At 40.3% G+C, this 9,934-nt stretch overlaps 1 pseudogene; it reads right to left on the bottom strand.

Annotated features, from left to right (window-relative positions):
• Positions 1-6,215: 6,215 nt before the first annotated feature.
• On the bottom strand, positions 6,216-9,672 carry LOC138405343 (piggyBac transposable element-derived protein 4-like; annotated as a pseudogene).
• Between the last annotated feature and the right edge of the window lie 262 nt (positions 9,673-9,934).

The raw sequence follows: 9,934 nt of genomic DNA, 5'->3' as shown, positions 1-9,934 counted from the left end.
CTTCAGATATGAATACAGCAGATGGAAGATTAGGCCAAGAGCAGCTGATGACTTTATTAGATACATTCACTATTGTGAATGTGCCGAAGATCCACCAATTATCATGTTTTTCATACATTATTCAATTTATTTTTATGTCATTGAAATGATATCACTTATTTTAAATGTGGTCTACTTTTAACACCTTAGGTATATGTTGTTATTTTATCACTATACAATGTACCCCCAACTATCACAGTCATGTTATATTGGTTCGGACAGATCCATCTGTATAATTAAATACAGTATGTGCTGCTCTTAGCAAAACTTTGGTCACTAGCCTCCTGCTCGGTCCCCCGTGAGGACAAGTCTTCATGCCTCAGGCCGTCCAACCAAAGGTTTCTGTCTGCCCCGGTCCCTGGGTCATCCGCCTGCATTTGGGCCCTCCTGTCTCTGTTTCTGACATCTACAACACATTCAACTGTGGTCTTACTACTTTCTGAAAGCACTTATTGAATTTCTATTTGTCAATTATGTTTCAAAATGCTTCTGAAAAACTTAGTTTCTGTCAACAGCACAACTTTTAATAATTAGATGTAAATCAAACCAATACGCTTAAAGTGCAGTTAAAGGTATTTGTGTTGACAGTGCAAACCATCCCCCACTCAATGTTTGATTGTTCTGAAGGTCTAATCTCACAGAAATATGTTACCTCTGGTAATAGTCTGCTAAAGCCTGGTGGAAACTAGAGCATTTTCAACTCTTGACTGATTTAGAAAATGTGGGAGACCACAGACCAATTTTGAATCTTGCAATTTTCCGAAAACACATGAATTTGCCAGAACATCAGACCACACACTTTCCATTTTTAGGAAATTATTTCTCAGCGTTGATTAGAGATACTTGAAATCTAATAGAAACTTTGATGATATTCTTCTTCTTCAGTTCTTTGAGCGGGACTTCAGAAGAAAATCAAAAACATGGAGGAGGACCGAAGTTGTGTAATACGTTTTGCAGCGAAAAAAAGAAAATCAAACTATGGATGAAATCATGGCTGAGGATGCGAAATTGGCTCATTCATTTTGCAGCGTGAGCTGGAGGTGAATTAGAAATGTATGTGATTTAGCGCAGCAGATTACTGTTAGCTAATCACTCCTCTGTTTAAAGGTGGCAGCATGTGAGAGCTGCCACAGACAGAGAGACAGAGAGTCACACAGAGTCTGTAATTCTTTTTCCACTGAGAAACAAAAAGATATGAAATGAACCGTGTGCCACAAAAGCTGGGCAACAAGGTACACGATGATGTGGACTGGTGTTGTATACTGTATACAGCAATAAATAGCTGAAATCGAAGCTCTGTGTCCTGTGTGCTCGGTGCTGAGATAACACACCATGGTAACCATCTAGTGTTACAATTCTATATCTTTAATGTGGTCGTTTTGAACTTGGGATGCTTTATGATGTCTAGTGGGCTCTTCGTCCAAGAATGTGCGAACAGGAATGAATCCCAACTTTTACGATACAAATTCAGTTTTCAAACTATTTTTATCCACACACTGCACAGTCCCTGGTCTCAGTACAGCCCTTGCCTTCTCACACAAATACACACAAACTGTGTGGTTTAGTGCTACTAGAAAAGTATCACCCTCAGCCCTGCTCTCCTCTATAAGTGCTGACTACAAGCTGCAGTAATGATGGTTGAGTTTCAGTGTATTGATTGTCCCTAACAGATCTGTTCACATGCAGAGGGCGTGAAAAAGAGCAATGGGCACACACACACACACGCACACAGAGAGAGAGAGAGGGAGAACGACTGGAACTAGTGTGGTAGACATTCCAGAGTGGTATTAATTAAAATTCTAAAATCAGAACACAACTCCTCATATGTGCATCAGGCTACTGCATTGAACCCTGGTTGTTGCAGGTCCAATGTTTATTGTAGTGAATGGGAAATTCCCCAAAAGGTCAAGGCTTTGTCAATACAAACGTTAAACCAAAACGTTTATTACAGCGGCCACATCAACTGCAGAACAGCGTTGAGCTAAAACCAACTCTCTCCCCCTTCTCTCCGAGACTCATGCCATCAGCCTTCACTAAAACGACACTACACTGTTGTGAAGTGTGCACTCTCCTTTAAGGGATGATACAAGTGTGATGGGTTATGTTCAACTCCTCCCCATTCCCAGATACACCAGGTGCGTCTTGTCACCAAAGTGCCAAATGCACACCGTCACAGTTCCTGTGTGGTGGTCATGGAAGTTTCACCTTTCATCGAACTGTTCAGTTCCCCCATCACTGTGAGTAAAGAACAGATTTGTATCTTTTGGCCATGAAAAATAACAGGTGGCCTCAACTTTTGTCGAGAAAGTAAGAGGATGTAGCCTAAACGAGATCTCCATGTCAGTGTTAACCAACCACAGGTGGTTTGTGTCAATGGTAAAACATAGAGCCGGATTCATTTAGCAGATTTTTTAATGTTGAGTTTGGGCTTGAGCTGTCCCAGGCAAATTTATCCAATAATAATAATAATAATAATAATAATAATTGAGAAAGAACATCATGACGTTGAAATTAATTTTCTTTCTTGCGGACATTGACATTGTACCTGTGCATCACAAACACATGTTTTTTTTTTTCATTGAATGTTTTGATATTGGGTATTATTGGGTTTATTTTTGCAATGGGCTTTAAATCCATAATCCACTCCTTAGTGAGAAACCCCCTTAAACACGTGAAGAAAATCCTCTTTCCTCTCTGAGCATTACCTTAAGTAATGTGAAAAACCACAGTTGGCTGAATCTGGTTGATATTCCAGATGTTAAGGATTAATAGTTATGGGAGCAGGTTCCTCGTAGGGATCCATTTCTCCAAAAATATGAAAAACAGTTTCTTACAGTAAGCATGTCTGAAAATAAAGTGCAGCTCTGACCTTAATATTTTTTCTCATGTATTCACTCTCTTTATTTTACCTGACCAAACAAGTTGTGACATTTAACAACAGATAAATAAACAATAGCAGAAGAAAACTCCCATGTGTTGATGGGTGAAGATCAACATTCAGATCATTGCTACATGGAAAACACTCATTCACATTTTGACAGGGAAATGAAAGTTCTATTATTGCATTACTTCATCTACCACGTGTATTTACCACTGACATCTGTGACTGTACAAATTACACAGAACTGGTCTTCTGCACATATTTGTCAGATGCTGTGAACAGTACATGATCTGCCTCTACAGGGGACTTTTTGAACTTATCATTTCTTGTTTCATTCTAAAAAGTCTTACCTTGTGCATCTGGTTGTTTTACCATGTACAGTATGTGTCCAGGTCTCTGCCTTTGTGGAAGCAAGGTTGTTGTTTTGTGGTAGAGAAAATACAAACAGATAATTACTGGAGTTCCAGTTGACTTCTGAATATCAAGCCTCTTTCATATCTGCATGGCTTTATGTTAATATGATGCTAAATGGTCTGTGTTTGTGTAGCACTTTTCTTTTCTTGATGACAACTCTTTACAGTAAGACACAGTGCATTCATACAGTGCATGTATGTGCAGCACATTCTCTATCGACACGCTGAATAGGGGAGACTGGGATGGAACCACTGACCCTCTAACCTACTCTACTTCCTGAGCCACAGCTGCCCCCACCCCAATGATGGTAATTCAAAATGTTGGTCACTCTGTAACATAAAGAAATACATATGAAATGGATAATCATATGAGATCGAGGCGGAACCTGTAACATGTCTGTAACAATTTCAATGCAGCACAAGTCTGAACTGAATGCCATCTGATAATTGTAAAGGCTGTAAGAAGGTTAATGTGTGTAGATGTCAGAGATAGCTGTCTTGTAACCATGTTCCAGGATTACTTAAATAAACGCCCCACCCCTGACTGATGTTGCACATTAACGAGAAAAATTATGTCTCTTAAGGAATAGTTGGAAGTAAATAAACACTTGTGGTTGCACAATAGTGTCAAAACGTGGTGGATCTTATCCCACAAAATATCTTTTAAAAGTACTGACAGCGGTGTGCAGAGACACACAAATTAACAGCAGCCAACAATAATTTGTCACAGCCAATATGACAAATTGACAACATTTATTTTCACTGACAAGAGCAAAGCTCAGAACCAGTTAAAAATGGGAAAGCTGCAGCTGAATGTTTACCACACTGTTAATGATTATTAGCGTTGGAGCTCAGTGAACCTGTGTCAGTCACTCACTGCTGCACCCAAATGATATTCCACATTTACACATGCTAATTTTCGCCTGGCTTATGCATAATAAAGTTGTTCTTAGTTCTAAATGCCACAGAAGTCTGCTCAGTCAATTAAGACACTGAGGGCATCTCGGGTCCAGCAGCTTTTCTAAGCAGTTGCTTTGAGCTCAGCCAGTGGTCCATGTGATATCAAAAGGACAACCTTGGTACAATGTTTCACAACCTTTGTGTCGGGGGAAATAGATGCAGATTGGCCAGAATTTTTTTTATAACTGATCTTAAAGTTCACACACATGTATTTTTAGATAATACTATAGAGTTCTGCTTCAGTTGCCTGTTTTAGATGCATATCGCGTGTAAATAGGACCCAAAATGTCAAGTCCATTTTCTATATCATTGTATGCAGAAGCAGTGATTTAATGTTAACCTCTGAGCACTGCCAAAATGCCAGGTGACCTGCACTAATATTGTGCCTGAAGTTAAACGCACGTAGAAACAAATGGAGGTTTAACACAGTTGTGTGGACAACAGCAACAAAGGTGTGGTGGTGGAGTTCACAGGAACAACGCTCTGTCACTTTTTTCACCGAGTGAGGAGAGATCATAGATATTTTAAAATCACTATATATAGTAAGTCATGAAAGAGACTAAATAAAAAACAAATAGACAAGTCAAAGTTCTCAGATTCACAATGTCTGCTCATGCATAGAGTAAAACACCCAAATGTTATATCTTAAAAGTTAGCAGAAGCTTTCATAACCATAGAGCAAAGTTAATAAAAAAATACATTTCACCAAACATTAACTGGTAAAGAGTCATATTCAGATAGTTATAACTGCCACATAATCTTCTCAACATGAGGAAATTAGTCATAAAGTCAGTCTTACATTTAATCATTCGGTCAGTTACATTTGATACAAATATGTGAACTTGCAGGAACAGTGTTTACTTTGCCTTCAAAACAAGTCATAGCTCAAATGTGCAAGTGCACACATGCATGCACATCACAAACAAACAAGGGTCTGCCCTTCTTCAGCACCACCAGGTCAACGAACTGGTTCAGGGAACTCATGGGACAAAGTGCAACTGGACATTAAGGATTCCAGGTGCATCTGACCATCCAAAACATCCAAAACAGCAAAGCCTCCTATGAACCAGAGACAGAAAGTCTCAGTTAACTGTGAAGATTTGTCATTAAATTCTGCATCGCTGCTGATTTGGAGATAAAGTACACGCTCAATATTCCTATCTTGGGATGGATATCCCGATCTGGGACAACGCAGAGCCTAGGGGAGTGTGTGGTACTGAAACTCATGGAGCCTTAAGAGAAACACCCATAAATTAAACCATCACTGTCTCCTTCAGTGCAGCAGATGGCTGGACTGCATGACACAAAAGTGATGCGAAGCGACAGGACAGCACTCACTATCTGACAGGGGAAAGAGGAGCAGGATGTCTGCCATCTTTCAAGTATCTGAAGTCACTGTCAACTTTTATTCTGACACAGACCACATCTTTCCTCGACCTCAACCAAGGGCTCTGTGTACATAACCACGATAAGTAGTTTATACTTTACTGCAATAGTAGTATTTTAGCAGAAAACAAATGTGCTGTCTGTTAACATTTTTCTGATATGTTCAGAGTATTTGTGCTGCCCATGCACCGTATGAATGTGTTCTGAATGGGTGAATATAAAACTGTACTGTAAATCACTTTGAGTGGTCATCAAGACTAGCCCTTGTATTATGGTGAGAAAAAAATAGATTTATTATGTTGCGGGTCATTTTTACCCGTATTGTGTAAATCTACCCAAAACAGTCAAAAATAAGGTTAAACCAATGAGAACTTTATTTCAGATTATACAAACATTTAGAAGAGATGAGAAGAAGAGATATATACAATTCCAACATTATATTAAAGAACTCCTGATTTCAATTTTTCTCTCTTCACAAACACTTTTTTTTTCATTTAACTTGCCCCATTTTCTTGGGTTTTCAATGTTTAACATTTTCAGTGTTCCCCACATGATGGACAGAACGTGACTGTGTGCTTTCTGCAGATGTACTTCTTGCACCTCGCACAACAGGTACTTGTTTTACTGTCATCTCGGGAGGCACAGACTTGGCATCTTTTGCGTTTCTTTGCACCTGTGTCCAAAGGATCCATTGTGGGTTGGTCAGATGCCCTGCCCTGGACCTTTGCGATGACAGCTGCAGCTGCAGTGATGAGTGCTTTGCCTAGTTCTTCCAGGAAAGGTCGACGTCGGTACAGTTTGCTGGCATTCCACTGCTGGTTGATCTCAATCCACAGCACATAGGCATTGTAAGCAGACACGTCCACAATGTTGTGGAAAACCACCAAGGGCCAACAGGCAGTCTTGCGCTGGCAGCTATATGTTGCTGTGACTTTGTCAAGATTGTCAACTCCTCCTTTGGTGGAGTTGTAATCCAGGATCCTTTGCGGCTTCATGTCCTCTCTTGTGCTCAGAGATGCATCTTTGTGCATTGTGCTCATCACAAGAACATTCTTGTTTCTCTTTGGGCAGTAAGAAGCAAGTGTTGTTTTCTCTGTGAAAGCAAATTTTGAGGAATGCAGAGGTCTTCCTTGCATCTTCAGGATCTCGCCTCCCCCTCCAAGTTGGTCATGTCGAGGATTATCTTCTCTATGGGTGGGGATATGAAGAGCTGAAATGCTGATTGAATATCAGCAACTCTTGTGACAGCAAATCTTGTCGGACCAGGAGTCATTTTGATGACTTTAGAAGATGACAATTTGCCTCGGCTTTGGCGTGGTGACCATTTTATTTTACCATCTTTAGATGTCCATGTCCCCTCTGTGGATGACGATTGTTGCGTTTCTTGGTTTTCATCTGATGAAGGGACACCGGCAGACAATCCTCCTCATTCTTCACACACACACACACACACACACACACACACACAGGAACAATAAGCAGCAAAATACATGGAGTATCCATTGATTTGCCTTCTCTCTTTTCTTAGCAAAACTGCTTCTCCGTAAAGTCCCACATACAGCACAAATACTACTAATGGTCTTCTCTTTCTTTGATGACGGTATCAAGATGATGTTAGACTGACTTTCACTCTGAGGATGGAAACACTAAAGTGTATTTTTATTGCTGACAAAGACACCCACATCTGAAGGCCTTTCTTGTCCCTCCAATTTATCAGACCCCAGGGAGTCAACTTGGACAGCAGGGGCTCTTGTTAGAGATCATATTTTTAATCTCCTCACATGAAATGATTGTCCCCCTCATTCAACATTATGGATGAGGTCCCATTAAGGAGCGTGCCAGGTTTATGTGTCACCACTGAAGCAATATGAAAGGAGCCAGGCAAGGAACAAATGCTCCACTCCATCACCGCCAGATAAAAGTAAATGGATCATGTCTGCAATAGTTAGTCTACTTTAAGACTGATTTCATGTTCTATGATTTGCATGTTGGAGGGGGGGCAAAGACATTAAGTCAGAATTTTTATATGATGATATTACACTCACACACACACACACATATATCTATATATATATATAGCCGTCCTCGCTGTAGCACTCATTGGGTTAACTTGCGGTGACAACCTTGTGGTTATCTTGTCAGAAGAGCTAAAACACAGCGACATGTTTGGGATTTGCAGACAGTTTTAATTGATAGTTTGCCGTCCGTTTGGCAGGGAGCCATATGCCCCCTCTGTAGTATTTCAACAGTAATTGATATTGGTAGCCACCCTGGCTGCTTTCACTGTGATGATTTAAGTGTAAAATACCATGCCTTCACTCTCTCTTTTTCAGTTATCTGTCTTTGTTTGTCCCTCTAATGCACAAATTAAAAGCTAACATCAGTATCAGTCTATGTAGAGGATAGAAATACAAAATAAGGTGACGTTGTGACGTGGCTGGAGAAAAAAGGTGTATGCAGAACCATCAAATAGTGTTCTGATAATGAGTTGTGAAAACATTTCTCGGGGAAACAGCCCTAGATGCTTGTTTCACACATCTGGTTTCTCCAAGTCAGCATATAGGCTGACATTTTTCTTATTATTTGCCCCGCAGAAAAATCTGGGCCCTTTATTTGTTACCTGTGAAGGTCTTTGAGGCCTCCACTTTGCAGCTTCTCACTGTGTACACGTGTATAATAGTGTAAAAAATCATTCAAAATTATAATCTGCAAATTCACAATATATAAGTGAATAGCTACCACCCAAGATATGCTAACCATTTGTCTCACTCTGTCAGATGTCTTAGGGCGTGATGTTGATCTCACCTCGGCTATGACATGGGCGTTACTAACCTTGAGATGGGACGTCAAAATTCAATGAATTGTACCGTTCTCTCAGTGCAATTATGTCTTTTTGGTAATCCCCTTCTCTTTTTGTAGAAAGGAACACAGGTCACACAGGAGGAACAGATAATAAGAAGGAAGAATTTGAAATTGTGAGTTGGCTTTTTTCTATTTTACAGGTGGGGGGCTTTATGAAGCTTTCACTTCACAACTCACTTCATTAAAATTCAGTCTGGTCTACTTTGCTATTTTAATTCACCATTTCCCTCTGCCATCCTTTGGGGGCGCTGTGGAGAAAATATTGGCATTCTTTCAAAGGTTAAACCTGAACACCACTGCAGGCAATATGGCCTGTGCGTGTGTGTATGTGTGCGTGCGTGTGTGTGTATGAGACTTATTTAGCATTCAGTTAGATAATGAGCCGGCAGCAGACTTGCCCCTTATCAGTGTGTTGCCTCAGTATAATTACAAGACACTGATCAACCTGGATATTGATTTTCTGTGCCTGATCAAATGTCAGGAGGAGGAGGCAGAGGGAGGTTCTTCATTTATATATATATATATATATATATATATATATATTTGCCTGTGTGCCTCTTGGTAACCAAGGTCATCAACGGGTATGATTAGAGCACAACTTTTATCACGTCTGATCACCCTGACCAGCCGCCCCAGGATATAATGCTTACAGCTTGGTGGTGTGTGTACTCACTTTCTCCTCGGGACCTTTTCCAGCATAAGCACGGACCTTGCAAAACATCATGTCGGAGGTCCTGGTTAAGATTAGGGAAACAGTTTTGCTCGTGCTGTCCACAATGTAATGTAATTACAATTTCAATCTTTCATGTCATTATATTAAACTCCCATATTGTGTTTATATAACAATAATAATATAATAACCCTTTTAACAGTAATAACCTCAAGGGCATTTTATAGGCTGCGGATCAGACCTGCTCAGTGTTCAGGAGAATTGTTGGACCATTTTTCCCCACAGAGCTGCTTCAGCTCAGACATATTCTCCGGATGTCTGGTATGAACCGTTCTCTTGAGGTCAATCCACAGCATCTCAGCTGGGTTAAAGTTTTCTGTGGTAGATTTACTTTGACATTTAGGGTCATTGTCCTGCTGCATCCCCCAGCTTGTACTGAAGTTCAGCTGGTAAACAGCCATCCTGACATTTTCCTGTAAGATACACAGATAAACTTGGGAATCAATTTTCCCCTCGATGATGTCAAGCTGTCGAGGCCCAGAGGCAGTAAAGCCCCTAATCACGATGCTCCATCCACCCGACTTCACCTTTGTGATGATGTTTCCATTTCGGTATGCAGTTCCTTTTTTTGACATGTGTAGCGCTGTGTGTTCTGTCCAAAGATTTCAACCATAGTTTATCAATGCACCAGAAGTGGTGAACAAGTTTGCTACTGTGGTTTTT

Source organism: Paralichthys olivaceus, chromosome 17 (genome assembly GCF_024713975.1).
Source record: "Paralichthys olivaceus isolate ysfri-2021 chromosome 17, ASM2471397v2, whole genome shotgun sequence".
NCBI lineage: Eukaryota > Metazoa > Chordata > Actinopteri > Pleuronectiformes > Paralichthyidae > Paralichthys > Paralichthys olivaceus.
This window is presented reverse-complemented; position numbering and strand designations above follow the sequence as displayed.